The sequence below is a fragment of the Ranitomeya variabilis genome, chromosome 3 (genome assembly GCF_051348905.1).
Source record: "Ranitomeya variabilis isolate aRanVar5 chromosome 3, aRanVar5.hap1, whole genome shotgun sequence".
Taxonomy (NCBI): Eukaryota; Metazoa; Chordata; class Amphibia; order Anura; family Dendrobatidae; genus Ranitomeya; species Ranitomeya variabilis.
Window position 1 is genome coordinate 97,617,729 of NC_135234.1, and position 20,532 is coordinate 97,638,260.

Genomic DNA, 20,532 nt, shown 5'->3' on the forward strand with positions numbered 1-20,532 from the left:
ATATGCTGAGCTGTGTCTCTAATCCTATCATGTGTGATACTGACTGCAGATCAGCGTAATTACTGTGAGCATTGCAACCACAAGGATATGACTGTTCCACTCAGATAGCTGTAAAAAACAGCGAGCAGTGCAGCGCCAACTAAGGCTACTTTCACACTAGCGTTGTTGGCTGTACGTCACAATGCGTCGTTTAGGAGAAAAAACGCATCCTGCAAAGTTGTCCGCAGGATGCGTTTTTTCCCCATAGACTAACATTAGCGACGCATTGCGACGTATGGACACACGTCGCAACCGTCGTGCGACGGTTGCTTCGTGTTTTGGCGGACCGTCGGCACAAAAAAACGTTACATGTAACGTTTTTTTGCGCGTCATGTCCGCCATTTTCGACCGCGCATGTGTGGCCGAAACTCCGCCCCCTCCTCCCCGGACTGTACAATGGGGCAGTGGAAGCGTCGTAAGACTGCTTCCACTGCCCACGTCGGGCATTATTTTCACAACGCGCGTCGGCACGTCGGGCCGACGCTAGTGTGAAAGCAGCCTAACAGAATCGGCGCTGCCAGCCATCCTTGGTGACACTGTCCATATCTCAGTATCAAATTTTAGTCACCAACAAAATAACTGCATTGTTCTACTAAACTTTATCCTCCCTTATCCTTTTGTGAACACCCAGAAGAAGACAACACACAAGTGAGCATACCCTGACTACATTTACTGCAGTCATAATGAGAGCTTACAGAACACCGTTTACATGGCAAATGTCGGCAGTAGCTCTCCTTAGTGTTTAAAAGTTGAAATCTTCAAAACTTTTTAATTATTTTTCAATCTTAATACTAGTATAAAAAAGTATTTTTAAAAAATAAAACAATAATACTTTACATTATTTCAATTGTTGAAAAAAAAGTTTTTATTGATGACACTTTACTATTACCGTATATACTCGAGTATAAGCCGACCCGAGTATAAGCCAACCCCCCTAATTTTGCCACAAAAAACTGGGAAAACTTATTGACTCGAGTATAAGCCTAGGGTGGAAAATGCAGCAGCTACCGGTGAATTTCAAAAATAAAAATAGAGTCTCCATACCATTCATTATTGCCCCATAGATGCTCCATATAAAGCTGTGCCATATATAATGCTCCATACCATTGATTATTGCCCCATATATTATCCATATATAGCTGTGCCATATAGAATGCTCTGCACCGTTCATTATGGCCCCATAGGTGCTCCATATAAAGCTGTGCCCCATATACAATGCTCTGCACCGTTCATTATGGCCCTATAGATGCTCCATATAAAGCTGTGCCATATATGCTCTGCACCGTTCAGTTTGGCCCCATAGATGCTCCTTATATAGCTGTGCCCTATATGCTCTGCACCATTCAGTTTGGCCCCATAGATGCTCCTTATATAGCTGTGCCCTATATGCTCTGCACCGTTCAGTTTGGCCCCATAGATGCTCATTATAAATCTGTTCCCTATATGCTCTGCACCGTTCAGTTTGGCCCCATAGATGCTCCTTATAAAGCTGTGCCCTATATGCTCTGCACCGTTCAGTTTGGCCCCATAGATGCTCATTATAAAGCTGCCCCATATGGAATGCTCTGCTGCGTTCAGTTTGGCCCCATAGATGCTACACATAAATCTGTGCCATATATAACGCTGCTGCTGCAATAAAAAAAATCAAAACACATACTCACCTTTCTTGCTTGCAGCTCCCCAGCGTCCGGTCCCGGCGTCTCTCCGCACTGACTGATCAGGCAGAGGGCGCCGCACACACTATATGCGTCATCGCGCCCTCTGACCTGAACAGTCAGAGCGGAGAGACGCCGGGAAGATGGAGCGGCGCCCGGCGTGTGGATCGTGGACAGGTAAATATGCGATACTTACCTGCTCCCGGCGTCCCGCTCCTTCCCCCGGACAGCTGGTCTCTGGGTGCCGCAGCCTCTTCCTCTATCAGCGGTCACCGGCACCGCTGATTAGAGAAATGAATATGCGGCTCCACCCCTATGGGAGTGGAGTCCATATTCATAAGTTTAATGAGCGGTCCCACGTGACCGCTGTACAAGGGAAGAGCTGCGGCACCCGAAGACAGTGTGACGGGCAGGGGGAGCGTCAGGATCGCCGGGACTAGGTAAGTATGCCTCAGCGCCCTCTCCCCCTCACCCGCCGACCCTGCCACAGACCGTGACTCGAGTATAAGCCGAGAGGGGCACTTTCAGCCCAAAAATTTGGGCTGAAAATCTCGGCTTATACTCGAGTATATACGGTACTTTACCATTTTTTACCTTTACTATTATCTTTTTACAGAATCATAAGATTTGAAGTAAACATCTTATCAATGGTTTAGAAGCACACCTGTCATGGGGATACCGTGATAGAGAGAGGCCAGAAGATCGCAGCATCTGGTTACATGAACCCCTGCACTGATTAGAACTGCTTCACCCTCCTATTAGCAATGCAGGTTTTCCTTTCTTTGTTATTGCAATGGTTAATCAGTTAGGTTTATCTCCTGGAACTCTTTATCCTGAATTGTCTCAGCTGTTCTGTGTTGGCCACTCCCCTCTGGTATATATGCTCACCGTTTGCACTTGGGAGTTGCCAGTGATAGTTTACCACTTCCTGGTTTGGAATTGAAGTAGAAGTTCAGTGTTTGGAGTAGGAGATTGGAATGTTTTTCAAGAGATTTCTGCATGGAGTTGATTTGTGCATTTATCTCCTTATCCTCTACCCATTTGGTTTGTCCCTCCTATTACTCTCCTGATTCACACTCAGTTGCTTTGTGAGTGTATTTGTATGACTGTAGTTTTCTTTTATCCCTGTCTGTTTACCCCTGTCTTTCTGGTTTGTGTTATCCTATACACTTCTGTCCCATACCTCCCTGAGTGGGGGAGGGAACAGAGAAGAGCTTATATAGGAGCATAGAAAGGTAAAAGACCCCAACATCTATTCCATCTGGGGTAACTGGGGGTACAGGGATGAGTAGGTGCCCATTGTCCCTTGCAATTACACGACAACACAGCTCATGAGTACTGCTAACTGATAGTTACTGCCAGCCCCCTGTTACCATCTGCTTGTATTGAGTCCGATATCAGGGGACATGGTGGGGCATGGCATGTTCTAGACTGCTAGCAGCTGCCAGTTACCTCATAATATGTGCTTGTTTAATTTCTAGATCAGGGGGCTTGGTCTGCTTCATGATCTAGGATTGCAGCAAAGGACAAATTATCAGGGGGCTGGCTGCTGCAAGCAAAGGGGAGCAGTCCATGCCCCACCACACCCCTTGATATCGAACTGAATACAAGCAGATGGTAACATGGGGCTGGCTACTGCTAGCAGCCGGGAGCACACCATGCCCCTCCGATGTGGAGAACCAAAGAGCAGCTCCAGCGTCACAGAATTACAGCTACTGTGAGGATGGAAAACATCACTATTCATGTTAGCCTAATAGTTTATGAAGGTATGTGCATTAGGATAATTTTTTTATCTACCCGGAGTACCCCTTTAAAGCTAAAACTATGGAACCAATCAAACTATTATGTTGAGGAGCTACATAGTAGCAAGTTTATAATCTGTTCCCCTTACTATATTCCCTCAAGGATTTGCTCACATCAGCCTATAAATCGGACAAGTACAATGCGAGAAAAAAATTGCATTGCACTCTGACCAATGTTATACAATGATTCAGTGCTCATCTGTGAGTTTTTCCTCAGCTGGAATTGGGCTGAGTAAAAATTTGCAGCATGCTGCCCATGGCTGCCAATATTAGACAAGACTCACCAATAAAAGTTATTGGTTGCTATAAAAAAAATTGGACAGCACACGTGCCATGCATATGCCATCCAATTTTTACTCATACATCCCAAAGGAACCACAACATTTCAACAACCAAGTACAGTAGATTCACAGCTAGAACCTTCAGAAGAGCTAGATAGGATAGATACAGTGTATCACAAAAGTGAGTACTCCCCTCATATTTTTGTAAACAGTTTATTATACCTTTTCATGGGACGACACTGAAGATACGACACTTTGATGCAATGTAAAGTAGTCAGTGTAACGCTCCTATAGCAGTGTACATTTGGTGTGTCCTCTAAATATCTCAACACACAGCCATTAATGTCTTAGCTGCTGGCAACAAAACTGAAAATGGGCAGATTGTGCCCAAAGTATCAATATTTTATGTGGCCATCATTATTTTCAAGCACTGCTTTAACTTTCTTCAGCATGGAATTCACTAGAGCTTCACAGGTCTATGACAACATCACACAGGTGGATGTTAGAGACCTTTAGAGACATTGTGCTCCTCCTCCTTCTGTGTTTAGCTTTGTTTAACCTAATAAATAAATTTAAAAAATTACGTGGGGTACCCCCTATTTTTTGATAACCAGCAAGGGTAAAGCAGACAGCTGTGAGCTCAAATTATCAGGCTGGGATTGCCCCTGGTTATTGGGCCTTTTCCAGCCTAAAAATAGCAGCCTGCAGCCACCCCAGAAGTCCAAAGGCATCTGAAGGCATCAGAGAACAAAGCTCCATAGGCTTTAGCAGCAGCCACTTTGGGTCACACTGAAGTCCATGAGACCCTGCAGCTCTGAAAAGCAGTGATATCAGTAACTATACCGCTCATCAAAGTCACTGGGTCTCACAGAGGCCAGGGTAACTCTGCGACTCTGGTGAGCGGTATAGTTATTGACGTCACCACTGTTCAGAGCCGCCGGCTCTCGGAGAGAGCAGTGGGACCTGGAATGCCTTCATAGCCTTTGGACATCAGATTCAAGGATCATCAGGGGGAACACCAAGGACTACGTCAGACCTGTATGGGAACTTTTTGGTTTTCTAAAAAATTGGTGAATGAGGGACATTGTCTTGTCTTTAGTTCTCTTTTTTTAGGATTTTCAAGTTTCCATTTGTGGACTTTGGTGGATTCCCAAGGCTATGACGGATTCCCAGGACTATGGCGGACCTGCATGGCTTTTTTTCTTTTAATAAATTGGGGATCCGGGGAAAGTATCGGGGAGTGCATTTTCAAATAAAGTATTTTTTGTGTGTGTTTTTATTTTTTGATTACTGGGCTAGTAATGGGGATGTCTGATAGACACCTCTCCAGTAATAACACCAGAGCTTGATGTCAGCTGTGTTTTTTGACAATAACAGCTAACATCAACGCCAACTACCAATTTCTCAATTGCCACCACACTAGGGCAATCGGGAAGAGCCAGGCAAAGCGTTCCATCTAATGTGATATGTCACTTCTAGGGCGTCTACGAGCTTGTATTTTTGATAATATCAGCTCACAGCTGTCTGCTGTACCTTTGCTGGCTATCAAAAATAAGGGGGACCCTATGATGTTTAGTTATTCATTTATTAGGTTAAACAAGCCTAAAATGATGTACAATATAGTCCACATGAAAGGAACTAAAGGATGCAAGTCTATTATATGTAGGAGACTTGTGAAATTATATATCTACAGGACATCTATCTATTATTTATCTTTTCTGGATGAACATTGGTGCACTTTTATATATGCTGATGTGACAAAATCCTAAAGGGGATTTGTCATGTCCGATAACACTATTAACTTTCAGATTTAGGGTTAATCTGCAGGTTTTTAAGATTATGAAGGTGCCTGGCCAATGTACTGAAAGTGTGGCACTGGCAACCCCGGTGACCCTGATGTAAGTCCAGATCTCAGTACAAAGGTTAATTGATAGAGGCCAGGGTACCTCTGGGACCTGCTTAATTGAGTGGTTTACTCAAAGTATGTCAAGGTAGCCTTTTGGAGCTGACAATCCCAAACAGACCCTTGCACACATGCCTTTTTTCTCTAAAATAAGATCAGCGGTGGCTCATTGAGAAGTGTTGAAAACTGTTTCTGTCTTCAGTTCATGGCCACCAGCTGTCTCTGACATCCGAGCACAGGACCTGCTCCTATTACATTGCAGGAGCAGGAGCACTAATCCCACAATGCACATTTACAAGGACGTGGGATGAAAGTTTAAGTCCAGATGAAGAATTGGAATATTCGGAAATTTGACTTTTTGCACTATTGAGCCTCATAATAATCTAATGATTTCTGTTATGTAGATGCAGGGAAGAAGCTGTCCCTCTTCTTTTTCTCGCGTCTCTTCCCACACACAACAGTTACCGACATGCTTCCACTGCACAGTGGCATTGATTGACAGTGGTCCTAGACTAGCACTGTGACAGCAGACAGTGAAAGCATGAACAATTAAACTTAGTTTTACACAATTTGATTTAGCTTTAAAGGCTACCACAGCCATCACTAAAGATGGGTATTAGGAGGTTAAAGAAAAGCACCCTACATGGAATTTGTCAGCAGGTTATTGCAATGTAATCTGACAGCTGCATGAGGTAGGGACAGATACACTGAGTCCAGAAATGTATAACTTAGTTTACTGGGTGTAATAGTTATGATACAATTACAATTGTCTGAGTTGAAGATTTAGCAGAGTTCAAATGTAACTCTGCCCACACCACTGATTAGCTGATCTCTGTATACAATGTATAGCGTCAGAGTGCTGCTGAAGGCATGGCTGGACTAGGATGCACTAGGACAGATGTCATGCTGTGACAATAATCTGCTGATAAAATGCTGATGGTATTGAAACAGCAAAACACAGCCTAGTAAGTGATGCTACACTGTAATCAGGGTCTCTTCTACTACATGATGGTGCTCAGAGATTGCATAGTAAAAACTTGGTGACAGATTCAATTTAATACCTTCTGATGACAAGTTCTCTCTAAAACCTTTTAAAGAGGATTGTTCATTTATTCTGACATGGGGTATTGAAATAGGTACACCAGCCTCATTAGGTCTAAGATATCTGTTTATTAATATATGCAGGCTGTTTACAATGGGAATTGTGATCCTTTGAATTATCATTTTTGTTTCTGCATAAATGATCCAATCGCCCAATGAATAAGTGTTTTGCTTTTTCATTGAGTTATTGCCAATATATTTACACCTACAAATGGCTCATCTGCACTACCAGTATTTTAGATGTCATCTAGTGTACTCACACACAGTGTCTTGCAAAGTATTCACCACTCCCTAGTTTTTGTGTTTTGCTACGTCACAATCTGAAATGTTACTATTTTTTTAGAGTTTGTGCCGGTTCATGTAAAGAAAATGCCTACACATGTGAACATTCAGTGTGCGTAATTATTCACACACACCCAACCCCAAAGTCAGTACTTTGTGGAGCCTCCTATTGCAGAAATTACAGTAGCAAGTCTCTACTAGCTTTCCACATCTTGCTACTGGGATTTTTGCCCATTCCTCTAGGCAAAACTTCTCCAGCTCCTTTAAGTTAGCTGGTTTCCTCTGGTGAACAGCAATCTTCAAGTCTGACTACAGACTCTCAAGTGAGTCTGTACTTTGACTAGGCCACTCCAAAACATTTACACATCTCCCCTGAAACCACTCGAGTGTTGCTTTAGCACTATGCTTTGGACCATTGTCTGGTTAGAACGTGAACCTTCGTCCCAGTCTCAAATCACTGACAGACTGAAAATATTCCTGTATTTTGCACCATCCATCTTCCCTTTGAACCATTTTCCCTATCTCTGGTTCTGAAAAACATACCCACAGCATGATGCTGCCACCACCATGTTTCACTGTGGGGATGGTGTTCTTGGGGCGATGAGCTGTGTTTTGCGCAAGACATCGGATTTACCTTGGTGGCCAAAAAGTTCAATACATCTGGGGAGTCTCCCACGTCTTTTGGCAAACCCAAAACAAGCCTTACAATCCTTACAATTTTTGTGTGTAAGTAAATGCATTTTTCTGTCCACTCTTCCACCAATTCCACATCCATGGAGCATACAGCTTATTGTGGTCATATGGACAGATACTCCAGTCTCTGCTTGGGAATTCTGTAGCTCCTTCAAGGTTACCTTTGGTCTCTGTGCTGCCTTTCTGGGTAATGCCCTCCTTGCCCGAGCTGAGAGTTTTCGTGTGAGGCCCTCTCTTGGCACGTTTGTTGTGGTACCATGTTCTTTCCATTTGAAAATAATAGATTTGATGGCAATCCATTATCAGTGAAAATTTTTAGTTAATTGATCACATAAATTTAATTTATGCCTATATTTTTTTCTTTTCACCAACTTAGACTATTTAGTGCTGATGCATCACACACAATTTTGAATACAAAAATACTTAAACCAGATTGTTATGTAACAAAATCGGACTCCCTATCTTTGATGTGGGCTCCGGCGGTGAACCCACATCTTTCTGGGCACATATCAACTGTTTTGAACAGCTGACATGTGCTCACAATAGCCGTGGGTGGAATTGCAATCCACCCACAGCTGTTAACCCCTTAAATGCTGCTTTAAACGCTGACCGCGGCATTTAACAAGCGCTTTCAGCAATAGTGCTGGAAATACGCACACTGGTGACCCCCGTCGCGGTAATCGCGGGTCACCGGTGTGATGGCATGACAACCAGAGGTCTTCTGTGAGTGCCACCCAGTGGTCGGTGCTCATAGCAAGTGAGTAAATCTGCTATATAGAGGCGATCTGATAATAGAGTCGATCAGGTTGTGGCAGCTTCTAGTCTCCTATGGAGGCTATTGAAGCACGGCTATTGAAGCAAAAGTTTAAAAAATTAAAGTTTAAATCACCCCCCTTTCGCCCCATTCAAAATAAAACAATAAAAATAAAACCAAACATACACATATTTGGTATTGTTGCGTTCAGAATCACCTGACCTATCAATAAAAAAAAGATTAACCTGATCGCTAAATGGCACAGCGAGAATAAAAATCAAAACGCCAGACTTAAGTTTTTTTGGTCGCTGCGACATTGCATTAAAATGCAATAGTGGGTGATCAAAACATTGTATCTGCACCAAAAAGGTATAATTAAAACAGCAGTTAGGCACACAAAAAATAAGCCCTCACCCAACCCGAGATCATGAAAAATGGAGACTCTACGGATATCGGAAAATGGCGCAATTTTTCTTTTTTAACAAAGTTTGAAATTTTTCACCGCTTAGATAAAAAAGAAACTAGACATGTTTGGTGTCTATGAACTCGTAATGACCCGGTGAATCATAATGGCAGGTCAGTTTTACCATTTAGTGAACCTAGCAAAAAAGCCAAACAAAAAACAAGTGTGGGATTGCACTTTTTTTGCAATTTCACTGCACTTGGAATTTTTTTCCCATTTTCTACATTTTGACATGGTAAAACCAATGGTGTCGTTCAATAGTACAACTCGTCCCACAAAAAACAAGCCCTCACATGGCCATATTGACGGAAAAATAAAAAAGTTATTGCTCTGGGAAGAAGGGGAGGAAAAAAAGAAAACGCAAAACAGAAAAAAGCTCCGGGGGTTAAGGGGTTAAGCAACTGCCCACACTGCCTCCAGTAACACTTGCACTGCTATAGAGTATGGAAGGTGTCCAAGGGAATTGAATCTGGTCATGTCCAGCAACCTGGCAAGCTTCAAAGTAGCGCTTGCAAGCTGCTTGACAAACAGCTTACGAGCGCGAACTCCTCGCCTAAGTAACTACAGCAACTAACTGTAAACTATAGAATGAAAAATCCTTCTGTTCTTGAGAATGGAGAGGATTTTTAATTAAAAGTTATTTGTAAGTTTGATTATATTTCAAACTCTTTGCAATTTTACCAATTAAACAAAATGAAACAACCCATTTAATTGTGCATTATTGCTATTCTGGGATAGCCCTAGGACAACTTCTAGAACTGCTGCTGTGGATAATGTACTTCTGATCTAAAGAACTAGCGATGCATTTCTAAATGCATTTTAAAGGACTCACAGTGCCTTGCGAAAGTATTCAGCCCTCATGGAACATTTCAACCTTTTCCCACATATCATGCTTCAAACATAAAGATACCAAATGTAAATTCTTGGTGAAGAATCAACAACAAGTGGAACGCAATTGTGCAGTTGAACGAAATTTATTGGTTATTTTAAATTTTTGTGGAAAATCAAAAACTGAAAAGTGGGGTGTGCAATATTATTCGGCCCCTTTAACTTAATACTTTGTTGCGCCACCTTTTTCTGTGATTACAGCTGCAAGTCGCTTGGGGTATGTCTCTATCAGTTTTGTACATCGAGAGACTGAAATTCTTGCCCATTCTTCCTTGGCAAACAGCTCGAGCTCAGTGAGGATTGATGGAGATCGTTTGTGAACAGCAGTTTTCATCTCATTCTGCAGATTCTCGATTGGATTGATGTCCGGACTTTGACTTGGCCATTCTAGCACCTGGATATGTTTATTTGTGAACCATTCCATTGTAGATTTTGCTTTATGTTTGGGATCATTGTCTTGTTGGAAGACAAATCTCCGTCCCAGTCTCAGGTCTTTTGCAGACTCCAACAGGTTTTCTTCAAGAATGGTCCTGTATTTGGCTCCATCCATCTTCCTATAAATTTTAAGCATCTTCCTTGTCCCTGCTGAAGAAAAGCATGCCCAAACCATGATGCTGCCACCACCATGTTTGACAGTGGGGATGGTGTGTTCAGGGTGATGAGCTGTGTTGCCTTTACGCCAAACATATCGTTTGACATTGTTGCCAAAAAGCTTGATTTTGGCTTCATCTGACCAGAGCACCTTCTTCCACATGTTTGATGTGTTTCCCAGGTGGCTTGTTGCAAACTTTAAAATATACTTTTTATGGATATCTTTGAGAAATGGCTTTCGTCTTGCCATCTTGCCACTCTTCCATAAAGGCCAGATTTGTGCAGTGTACGACTGATTGTTGTCCTATGGACAGACTGTCCCACTTCAGCTGTAGATCTCTGCAGTTTGTCCAAAGTGATCATGGGCCTCTTGGCTGCATCTCTGATCAGTCTTCTCCTTGTTTGAGGTGAAAGTTTAGAGGGACGGCCGGGTCTTGGTAGATTTGCAGTGGTATGATACTCCTTCCATTTCAGTATGATCCCTTGCACAGTGCTCCTTGGGATGTTTAAAGTTTTGGAAATCATTTTGTATCCAAATCCAGTTTTAAACTTCTCGACAACAGTATTACGGACCTGCCTGTTGTGTTCCTTGGTCTTCATGATGCTCTCTGTGCTTCAAACAGAACCCTGAGACTATCACAGAGCAGGTGCATTTATACGGAGACTTGATTACACACAGGTGGATTATATTTATCATCATTAGGCATTTAGGACAACATTGGATCATTCAGAGATCCACAATGAACTTCTGGAGTGAGTTTGCTGCACTGAAAGTAAAGGGGCCGAATAATATTGCACACCCCACTTTTCAGTTTTTGAATTTCCACAAAAAATTAAAATAACCAATACATTTTGTTCAACTTCACAATTGTGTTCCACTTGTTATTGATTCTTCACCAAAAATTTACATTTGGTATCTTTATGTTTGAAGCATGATATGTGGGAAAAGGTTGAAAAGTTCAAGGGGGCCAAATACTTTCGCAAGGCACTGTATATATTATATAGCAATATATAGTGCTGCATAGCGCCCATTATATATTTATACCAAATAATACAGAATACTAATATAATACCTGAACACCATGCAGTGGCCAGAAAGGGATCTCCTTTGATTTCCTTCAGTCATGTTTGTTCACGTTGAGTCACGATACATGGAGGAACATTTTTGCATTGTGAAATGGCTGCGCATGAATTGAAAGTCATTTTGGTTTGCTGAAGCAGTTTTCAGAAAAGCGTTTGACTATATATAAAACATCACCAGGCAACTAAGCAGCTGGGGCAGCGCCAGGTACACAGCTGATACTGCAGGTACTTACAATCAGATGGGTGCCTTACCGAAGAAAAGGAGAAAGACAAAAGAGAAGGATGCTGCTTAGTTCCAGTACACTCCCTGGTCATCATAAAAATATATTTGGGACTCTGATATAGACACATAATATCACTACAGCACAACCATGCAATATATTATGTATTTGCTACTGTGGTTGATGGAGTTTCCACAGCTGTTCACACAAGTATCCACAACACTCATGTATTATACATAGGCCAATGCAGAGGCAGGCTGCAGCTGCCCATGATCTGCTCTCTGGTCCAGACTACTGATTAAAACATGAAGGAAACTGTTGCACTGATCGCTGCTGTACCGGTCATTGTAAAAAGCCTTTTATTACAGGATCAATAAATACGGAGCTGCTCAAATCAATTAGAAGGTAAATATTATTGGAGATTCCTGGAATTGGAGAAACAGTGATCATGAAAGACGTGACCCTATCTGGGCAGTAATCTCACTGAACACTGCAGTCAGCCTCTCCCAACAGGGAACAAAAAACTGTCCTCTCAGAAAGGAGCCAAGTATGTGAATGGGAAAGATGCAAACCCTTATTGAAAGTGTATGGTCACCTTTTGGTGAGAGTCACACGGCCGTATAACTCAGCTGAGGATCACAATGCAATGCCCTGACTGACTCTCCCGTCCGGAGCATGACCGCATGTGTTTCTATGCAGCTGTCACAATTCGGTCGGGATAGCCAACGACCAGTCCAAGCATTACTTTGCGATCCTCATCCAAGTTATACGGCCATGTGACTCTCCCCAATACACTTTCAATGAGTGTGTGGGTCTTCCCCATACACATACTTGTCTCATACTTACCTCCTGTGCAAACCATCAATGAGGCATATTGAAATTCAACATGTTCAACCCCTCTTTACCCAAATATCTCTCATATCTAGGAATAGTGTGGCACCCGTACAACCAAAATTGGTTGTTTGAGAATGTGTATGGGAACCTTAAGATATTAAGCTAACAATGCAAATTAGATAAATATCAGGGCTGATAACCAATTTGTTAGTATTAACCAATAACCCAATGAGGGCAGCTCTGCAGACATGGAGTGGAAAACACAGTTGTTGGACTTCAACATGCCTGACCCTTTGCTCCTGGATCATGGCACCTGTGATTTGCTGAAGATCTCGATCAGCATGGACATTTTACCGATAACCCACTGTATTACTGAGGCGCATGCACTGGTTGTCTATTGGCATCTATTTAGAGTACAGTGTGGTATGATCTGTCCTGTACTATTCTTTACCCATACAAGGAGGGTGTAGCACCTTCATCTTTCGGGAACACTATGTGTCCTATAGAAGATCCTACAGAAGCTCATTTCCTAAACATAGAACATGATATACAGTTTTCAATATCTCTCTATGACTTGATTTAATAATTTGTTTTATACTTATTTTTCTTCAATCATTATTTTATTTCTTTTTGGGTTTACGCTTTGGAACCAATTACTAGTTTTTCATAACATCGTCTAAAGTCACAATATTTTCAACTTGGTATTCTAAAAGTCGATCATATTGTAAGTTGACGCGCCGCTATATTAAAACGTTGTATGCAACAATTCAAATAATTAGTAAGTGATGGCAAATCTCTACCCGACTTTTAGGATCCCAATCGATCCTTAGAGTAAAGGGCCGCTCAATGCTTCTCGATATACCTTATACATGCACCAATAAACACCACCAATTGCCTTGACTTGACGTTTCCTTTTACCATTGGGCTTAATATAAAACTATAGAGGTCATACATTATCATACCAATCCCGTGAGGCATGAGTAACTGTCAAGCCTGCACCCATTGATAGAAGAGAGGTATATTTAAAAGATTAAAGAGAGGGGACAGCCTTGCAATTCTTCTGCAGGGTAAGGACATGATTCGTAGCATCCTGTGCACTAAGAGCAAATCCTTTGGGAGGTGGCGGTGATGATTTCATCATGCTGATGAGGCTGAGCCTCCCTCCCCCTCCAGTTTCTGAGATGAGAGACCCAGCCTGAGCTCACCAGCTTCTGTCACGTTGTTCTGTTTACGCCTTATCCTGTGCCCAGCCTCCTGGCCTGATGCCTTGTTACATAGAGGGAGGCCTGCAGCATATCGCAAAGGAGGATACCCAGTCCCATAGCACAGACACCAAGGACTGAGAATGGGCGGCATATGTTCTGCCATGGAATGTTTACATTGGATTTACCCTTACTCCCCTCTGCAGTGAACTTCCAGTGCATCATCCCTGTCCTTGCCTATACATCATTTTCAGCCCTTATGTAGCCCTAATGAGGTGAATCTGCAGCAAACCCCTCCTAACATCCTCCTTCTCTGCAGGTAAGATGGCTGTGCTCTTTGCATGTAAACAATTCATTCCAGGCTGCCTGACTCATAGGGAAAGTGAGAGGGAAACGTGCTTGGCGTGATCCCACAGTCTATCTAGATAATTAGTGGGGTGGGCATCATATCTTCTCTGACTGAGACAACATCGGTTGGGTTTGGAGAATCTGTCGCAGATGTAACGGATTAATTTTCACAGTAAAATAACTTTTTAAAGTTCCCAGTTATAGATCATGTGATGTGTCCATGGTGCTGAAACCAAGTATACGAAAACATATCCCATCGGTTATTGAGCACATCGTCTTGTGTCATATCCATTCTCGTCTCTCTCCTTCCATATTTAGTAATTAATACATTAGCATTGACTGTTATAGGCAGTTTTTCCTTTATTTTCTAAAATGATGATTATGATAACCTTCACATTGAGGTCATTAGTTGCGACAAGGTTTTTGCAGCCTCAGAAACTATAAACACATTTTTAGGAGACTTTCTGAATGTCTTAAAGTCAAATTTACTAATCAATGTCTATAATGAACAATGGAAGAATAATTCTTATTTTGTTATGTTATTATCACACATAGTTGTATGTTGTATAAGGACTTCTGATTATTGACTGAATATCATGTATAAAATATAAAACTTGAATTCTTTGAGGGTTGAAATTTAATTCGTCCCTGGTTCTGTCTTATGAGAGTGATGCGTCCTTTAAATATAAGAAGAAACTGATCCCTTTCTTACATTGCTTTAGCTAAGAGTCCATTTCCTCACCAGATCCTGCAATCTCGGCACATATTTTCAGGGTTGTCAGTTCTGTGACGCACTTTGTAATCAAGCTCTGCGTAAAATTGTAAAGAAGCCAAAAAAACAGGAACAGCATGCAGTGGAAACCACCTACCAAAATCTTGGCACGTTCTACATTCACCTCTCTCTAGTAGCTAATTGGTAATATTTAGTACATTTATATTTTCTCTGTAAAGAAAGCAACTTAGAATGCAGTCTCTTCCATTATGAAGTATTACATATATCCCATAACCCATTCAGTTATAGACTGGAACAAGATAGGGGTCTACTGTTTTTGATAATATCGGCTGTGGGTTGGGTCAATAAGCCAACATATATAAACTAATGTCAATAGTTGATTTTGGTATACCCTCCATATAATCACTGGCAGCAAGATTACTGAAAGAAGGTCTTACGTGGACTGTCCGACAGTAAAAAAAAAAACCTTTCCTCGAAATTACCTGTAATTGGGGGATAATGGAAACCCTAACCTAAAACATATTAGATTGCCAGCCAGGCTGCCAAAAATGGTGGTTTCACACTACTTTTCTCTTATGTCAATGAGGACTGCCCTTTTACACCTTATCTTTCACTTAAAGTAAAAAGTCATCACCCTTATTAAGCAACAAATAAAGTAGGATTCTTCTATAGCATGAAAACATGAACTATATGACATATGAATTGCATTACTGCACTAGAAAATATGAAAAATTGAGAATACTTAGCGCATAATTGGCCAATTCATGTGTGCCCAGCAGCTGCGATAAGCTGATTCTCATTGCTTAGGAACCTGCCTAATTTGAATCCACTCTTAGCCTAAAACCTACATTTATATGGGAAGGTAGGATCCTGCTATAACTAAAAACGCCTGAGGCTGATGCGTGGCGTGCTCAGTCAGAGAGCCCATGTATACAAATATCAAAAGCCTGAAACTTCCAAACAGAAATCCGGTGTGAACAGATTACTAAAAGTTGACATCCCCATATATAACCAACAAATAAAGTAGCACTCTGTATATATATTTCATGTTTACATGCTATAGCGCTACAGAGTGTTACTTTATTTGTTGGTTACATATGGAGATGGCTACTCTTAGTAAGCACTTGTTCACACCTGATTTCTGTTTGGAACTGAGTCAGTCTTTTGATATTTGTATAAATAAGCTCTCTGAGCACTCCACCCATTAGCCTCAGGTGTTTTTAATTACAGCAAGATCCTACCTTCCCATATAGATGTAGGCTTTAGCCTAAGAGCAGATTCACATTAGGCAGGTTCCCAGCAACGAGCATCACCTTATTGTGGCAGCCAGGTACACATGAATTGGCCAATTTATGCGCTAAGTATTCTCAATTTTTCATATTTTCTAGTGTAGAAATGCAATTCAAGTTTCATATATTTCATGCTTTCATGCTATAGCGCTACAGAGTGCTACTTTATTTGTTGGTTAATTATGGAGATGGCAACTCTTAGTAAGCACCTATTCACACCTGATTTCTGTTTGTAGGTGACTTTCAGTCTTTTGATATCATCCTTATTAAGGATGTAACATCTGGACATTTATCTGAGTAATCATTTTTATGGAGTTATTTGCACGTTCAGTCCAAACTTAGAGGTTATATGATCAAGACACAATGATGGCCACATATTATGTAAGGAAGGATGACTAGTGGGAATATTGTCACGTAAAAAGTAAATACATAGAATATTCCAAAATGCTCTATAATTTAAGGTTCTCACTTTTTCTGGTGTTAATTGTAAATTATGCTGTATGCACGTGACATAACCAGCAAGCAGTCAACATTGCCCTTTTTTCTGCTTGAATGGACAGCTTTGTATTGATTTTTCTCTTGAGCTGGAACGAAATTGAATGTGAGCTAGAGTAGTATCATTAAGTGACTTCCTGAAAGAAGCCATGTCTGCTGCATTTCCAGAAATAGATCTTTGTTCCATATTGTTGAATTAGAATAATGCACAGGAATAAATCGGCGTGCTTACATGAGCGTCTGAAAACCACTGTGATCTGCCTAACACTGCAGCAGCTTCACTTTATGGGATCACAGCAGCTACAACAAATGCTAGAGAATTCAGGTACTTCAATCAAAGTAGTCTATATATGGCCGAATACCAGAAGATTCTAAAAATCACTGCTACCTTGCTTTTGGGAGTCACTTATGGTGACATCAGATGATACTAAGTTACTCTAGACATCCCGACACTGTAACCAAAAATAAGGGAGAATAATAATACAGAGACATATTGTGTGATACAAAATAGGACTTGTATTTTCTTAAACGTCCATAATTGGCTTTGTGTTTGTCATCATTCACTTTAATTGCATATATATACGGTATATGTACAGTATATATGTATACATATATATATATATATATATATATATATATATATATATACACACATCTCATCCACATGTTGAAGTCGTACTGTGGCAGCTTTGATAATTGTATGGCGCAGCTGTTTGTCACGGAGGCTAAATGAGCAACCACCTACTCAACCAGCATAGGCTCACAATGACATCAGCGTAGCTTACCACATTCTTTATTTTTAACTTTACAACATCTGTAGGAAAAGGCATGACAAAATCATACTTTGGAATCTCTTTGAGAAGCTACTTATAAATGCGGTCAAAATGGTCTTCTAGAAAGGTGGTCTTCTCATATTAGAACACTAATATAGACAGAAGATAGGAAAATGCAATATAACTGCCTACATGGGGTGGTCTCCTCAAAGTATTAGTCTTTTAGAAAGGTCTCACTGTACATGAAGGTAAAGAAGGTTGTATAAGTAGTAGGCTTTCGATAAACTATTATCAACGGGATTGGCCATCAATATATGATTGGTGGGCGTAAGACACCCAGCACCTCAGCTGATCAGCTGTTGCCGGCGCTGGCCAGAAGCTCTCAGATGCTGCCGGAACACAGCAGCTCCGTAGATCCTATAGTGGCCAAGGCCGGATACCTCTGGGAACTTCACATTCACTATAGTTTTGACGGAGCTGCTATGTTTGAACAGCATCTCAGAAGTTCACTCACCACCCTCAGAAACTAATTGTCAGGGTGTAGAGTGTCGCATCCCTACCGATCTAATATTGATATCCCATACTATGTGGCCAAACCATTTAGCCCATTTTAATGGTTTCTGATTAGGAAAAAAACAATCTAAATAGTATATTTTTGAAAAGCAAAGTTTTGTAGTTCACTTTCTCTATCGATTTCTCATACTTGTTAAGATCTTGGCTTGCTGTCATTTCATAAGTAACTTCATTGTTTACTTCTATAGTGTGAAATCTGTCCCGTTCATGTGAGGAGCAGAGATGTCTTGTAACGAATTTTCACCTTTTATGAAATTCTTAATTTCTGTGTGAGTCCACCAATGTGCGTGCCATTTTGTGGCAATTAATGGTTTCACTACTGATCTTGTTAATGCAATAATGGATAAAAAGGATCTTTTGAGGAGTCGGTTTTGTTTTTGTGGATTTTATTTGGCCACCCTCGATGTCTATCTGAAAAAAAGATGGATTTTAAAACATTTTCCTACAGAAAATATGAAGTAGCTAGAGCTTTGTATAAGAAAAGGTTAAGAAACAATTTTCAGTGGTGCAGAAAACATAGAGGATAGATTGGACCTGAGCATGGATTACTTTATCAGATCTCATCTAGCTTCCACATTACCAGTAATTTTAATAATGTGGCGTTGCGCCTACTGTTTGTGTTGGGGAACACTCGCTTGGCAGCGGATTAACGTAGTCAGGCACGGTTTTCTCACAAAAACAGTCTATTTGGTTTATTTATACAACATAAACCACATAACATAAAGTCCATTTCATTACATCCATGAACATATCACGACCACCAGTCTGTTCATGCAGCAGATAAACCTCTCTGCCATATATTACAATCCCCTTGTCCAGGGCTACCTTCCAGGATCTACACTCCTCACCTCCTCACGCCGTCTCCTTGTCAGTCCTGTCTTTGACAACACAGAAGCCGTCCCAGGCTCTGCAGGTACATGGTCTCACCTGGTGCTTTCAGGGAGTCTCCACTCACAGGAGCTTCCAACACCGACCATCCAGGTCCACGGTCTCTCCAGGTGCTTCCAGTAGGTCTCCACTCACTGGAGATTCCAACACAGACTGACCAGGTCCATGGTCTCTCCAGGTGCTTCCAGGAAGTTTCCACTCACAGGAGCTTCCAACACAGACCTGACCTCTTCCAGAACCTACAGTACAGACCATTCAGGTCCAAACACTCTCAACCATGTGACCCACACCCTGGTCACATTATGAAGCTGTAACCACCCCCACAGGTGGGAGGGTGTGTGGCTAGTTCGCCTCACCCAGCTCTTCAAACTAGCCCAGTAAGCCTCCCTCTATAAACTATACAAATACTTGTGGGACTACGGGTCCCAGAACAACAATACTGCAGCCTTACCGCGCAGACTTCCTCTGCGACACATACCGGCCATTTACAATCCTGCTGGACTTTGTCTCATCACCAGTTATACCCACAAGTGCCATGCATTCTTATTGCCTCAATACACCTCTGTGCATATTCTGAAAAGACCATGCAGCGCCCCTGCCTGTAACAGAAGTTACTGTATCACAATATAAATTAGGATAATATCACATCGTAATAGGTTACACATAGGTTTTCTCTTCCAACTTTTCAAGGGTCACTGTTAATAGTATCTATTAAGAACTTGAGTTCTAAAATGTGTCTATAGACCTAAGATAACTCTCTCGTTTAGTCAAGAGCTATCCATCCATACAGATGATTGCATAGTTTGGGTGATTTGGCGCCGGCTTATCTGTCTCCAGATCAAAAAAGATTGGGCAAAAAAGTTCAAACCACCCAATTGGTATATTCCCTGAGAGTTAGGAGCCTCGGGAGGGTTTGTACTACTTTAATATACTGTGTATGTGGGCCTTTAAACTACATACATGAGAGCAGAAATGCTCATGGTTAAAAATCTTTTTCCATCTTCACAACCTTTTGTTTTTATTCTCCCATTCCCAATGAGCGAATGAATTCTAAACAAATTGATTTCACTACAAATTTCTAAAAAAAAATTCTATCTTAATCAATTTACTCAAAACCAGCAAAATGGTGGCCATTTGGCCATCATTTTGCTGAGTTCTAAAGGCTGATAAGAGGTTAAAAAATATGTACTGTACTCCATTTTCTTTGGACCTCTCCAAACCTTTTTCGCTGCTACCACTACCTGCCTAGCCCACAGATTGACTGCTCTTTTGTGTAATCCACCCTTAAGTTCTTCCAGTAGGTCCCCAGCACTGGCTAGACCCCATGAGGTCATAAGGGAATAATGTATTTCAATGTCAATGAGGAGATGAGCGTATAAGAGTTTATTAGTTTTTAACTAGTTTCAGGCAATTTAAAATTGCACCAAAATAATTTGATGTGATTTGGACCTTTCTCTTTTCCTCTTCCACAAATCTGCTGAATTGAATTTTGGGAGATTTGTTAAACTTTACTTTTAATTTATCTTAAATGGTCCAATAAATCTTTATTCAAAATTACTTATTGTTTTTTACAGCACCGGTGCAGATCTATGTGGTCTTCCATAGCAACAATCATAAATCAGTGTTCCTTGATTGTGTTGA

The 20,532-nt window shown here is 41.2% G+C and overlaps 1 protein-coding gene across 1 annotated transcript in view; it reads left to right on the plus strand.

Annotated features, from left to right (window-relative positions):
* The first annotated feature begins 13,761 nt into the window (after positions 1 to 13,761).
* Positions 13,762 to 20,532, plus strand: part of CCDC92B (coiled-coil domain containing 92B) — a 101,625-nt gene continuing 94,854 nt past the window's right edge. The window contains exon 1 of the mRNA XM_077294404.1: positions 13,762 to 14,111. The gene's annotated coding sequence lies outside the window, so the exon portion shown is untranslated. The remainder of the gene's footprint in view (positions 14,112 to 20,532) is intronic.